Source organism: Ovis aries, chromosome 2, assembly GCF_016772045.2.
Source record: "Ovis aries strain OAR_USU_Benz2616 breed Rambouillet chromosome 2, ARS-UI_Ramb_v3.0, whole genome shotgun sequence".
NCBI classification, from domain to species: Eukaryota; Metazoa; Chordata; class Mammalia; order Artiodactyla; family Bovidae; genus Ovis; species Ovis aries.
Window position 1 is genome coordinate 120,708,842 of NC_056055.1, and position 3,350 is coordinate 120,712,191.

Genomic DNA, 3,350 nt, shown 5'->3' on the forward strand with positions numbered 1-3,350 from the left:
AGAAATATAACATACATGTGTATAACTAAATCACTTCACTGAACAGCAGAAATTAACATTGCAAATCAAGTACATGTCAATCAAATAGAATTTTAAAAAATAAATCTATATTAATGTCTATACAACTTAACGGTCAGCTATTTAGAAACATTAAGATAAATTACTAATTTCTTTCTTTAGCATTTTTAATAAATATCTTGGAATATTGGAGGGCATGACATTAGGAAGGAAATGAAATATTGAAGATCCAACTCCACTTTCAGATTTTTGTGTATATTATAAATAGAACAAAGCCTAAAATAGGACAAGTCCTGTGAGAGACTAATGACAGATGTATGCCTGAGGACTCTCACTTTATTTTTTTAATCACCAAAAACATTTGCATGTATTCTATCAACATTGTAATTGTGATTCCATCTCATGAAGTTTTGCTTTTACTTCGAGATTTTAATTCTTACATGTCAAGAATTAACCATAAATATGCAGGTTTAAAAATAGTCACAAATGATCTAGTTAATCCCTTGAGTTTATGACATGAAAAGAATGAGAATGAATGCTATGGTACCTGTTGAAACTCCTCCAAGATTTTCACTCACTTGTTCCAAAAAGGGCATAGCTAGTGTTGAAACACTAAACAAGCTAAATACTTGAAATGCCCCACAGCAGTTTTTTTTTTTTTTTCCTGGAAACACATCTATCCATGTTTTAAATTTATTAGGCAGTTCAGTTCAGTCGCTAAGTTGTGTCCAACTCTTTGTGACGCCATGAATCGCAGCACGCCAGGCCTCCCTGTCCATCACCAACTCCCGGAGTTCACTCAGACTCACGTCCATTGAGTCAGTGATGCCATCCAGCCATCTCATCCTCGGTCATCCCCTTCTCCTCTTGCCCCTAATCCCTCCCAGCATCAAAGTCTTTTCCAATGAGTCAACTCTTCTCATGAGGTGGCCAAAGTACTGGAGCTTCAGCTTTAGCATTATTCCTTCCAAAGAAATCCCGGGGCTGATCTCGTTCAGAAGGACTGGTTGGATCTTCTTGCAGTCCAAGGGACTCTCAAGAGTCTTCTCCAACACCACAGTTCAAAAGCATCAATTCTTCAGCACTCAGCTTTCTTCACAGTCCAACTCTCACATCCATACATGACCACTGGAAAAACCATAGCCCTGACTAGACGGACCTTTGTTGGTAAAGTAGTCTCTGCTTTTCAATATGCTATCTAGGTTGGTCATAACTTTTCTTCCAAGGAGTAAACGTCTTTTAATTTCATGGCTGCAATCACCATCTGCAGTGATTTTGGAGCCCCAAAAATAAAGTCTGACACTGTTTCCATTGTTTCCCCATCTATTTCCCATGAAGGGATGGGACCGGATGCCATGATCTTCGTTTTCTGAATGTTGAGCTTTAAGCCAACTTAAATTTATAACATTAAAAATTAAAAAGAGCTAACTAAAGATTATCTGCCAAGTATATCCTGCAGTAAGATACATAAATCATGTATCAAAATTTTCACTGTTACTGTATATTAAGGAAAATGTAAAAAAGTTTCTTTGGTCCTGCTGGGTCTTGTGTCACACGGGTTTAGTTGCCCCATGGTATGTGGGATCTTAGTTCCTTGACCAGGGATCAAACCTGCATCCCCCAGATTCTTAACCACTGGACTACCAAGGAAGTCTGGAAAATGTTTCTTTTTAAGTTAATTATATACATATGGATAACATCTTAACATAGATTTAAGCGTAGATGCTACTAATTAACAATTTCTGCTATTATACATACGAGTAAAATTGCTTGCATCAGACACTTGTGACAAGATACGGTAACTTCTTTAATATTAATAATAAAACTATATTAATTAATTATGAGAATAACTCAGAGAAGTACTATGAATATAATGTAGTTTAAAACAGGGCGCATAAAGGATTTGGCGTCTGATGGAGCCTGAAGTCAGGATCAACAGGAATGACATACTAAAGATTTTGAAAGTAAGAAGAAATCATTAAAACACTGTAGCTTTTAAAATTTTGGTGCAGTGATTAGATTTTAAATCAGAAAATCATTGGCTGGACAATTACAATAGTAAAAGGAATAATGGATGAGTTTGGGTGGATGGATGACTAATGGTTAGAGAAGTCATTCATGCTCAGAAAAGAGTATTTATGGCAAAACCCACTGCAATATTGCAATTAGCCTCCAATTAAAATAAATAGATTAATAAAGAAGAAACAGTGAAATATTATGAATGTGTGTTGCACATGTATACTATATATATTTTATGTTGCATATATTATATGCTACACACATACACATACACACACACTCACGCACACTTAGAAGTACCTCTTTAACAGTAGCTCTTGGTGAATGTGAGATGCTTAAACACTGTAGAAAAATCCTATACTTTTACTCATATGTAACTTCTAGTTTTTGAAATACCATGTTGCAATTTATTGCTTCACTACTCAGTGAACATTTGCTGGACACCTACTACGTGTCAAGTACTTTGTTAGAAATGGCAAATAAGGCACAAATTATTTTTGCCCTTAGGAGATTATATTGAGAAAGATAGATAATAAACAGGTATATAAACAAATAAATGTGAAATTGCAAGTTTTGATAAGTGTGATGGAAAATAGACGTTTGGGAAGTAACTAGATGGGCAAAGGTTTTTTCTTTAGATGGGTTGTTAAGGAATACTACTTTGGGAAACTGACATTTGAGCTGTGATATAAATAATGAGAATCCAGATATAGTGGTATAAAGAACATTTAAAAAGAGCAAATTCCACATATAAAGATCATAAACAAGCTAAAAGCATGGCATATTTTAGGAATTCAAAGAAAGTACAGCTAAAACTGTTGAGAAAGGTGACTGTCATAACATGAAACAGGAATAGTAGAGTAGAAGACAAATTATGTCTTTTAAGTGATGGACAGTGATCAAAACTTTTGTAGCTTTTCTGTTTCAGTTTATTCATTTGTAAAGTAGTAATAATAACTGTACCTCATAAGATTTTTATGAAGGTTGCTTTAGTTGAAACAAGTAAACTTAAAATACTGTCCAGGACAGAGGAAGTGCTCTGTAACTAACAATTATTTATATTATTGTTGCTATTATTTATAATAATAACATATTGAAAGCCTTAAAAATATGTGTCAATGCTCATTATTATTCAGGAGAGAAATCAAATACACTATGATCCAGGTAGTAATTATTTAGGATTTGTAAAACATATGTTCTCTATCCCAACTGCCCAACTCTATCATCCTAGCTTGTGTCCAGTAAAACTATTTACACAAGTAGTTGGTGGGTTAGATTGGCTTGTGAGCTATAGATATAAGTCCCTGAATCAG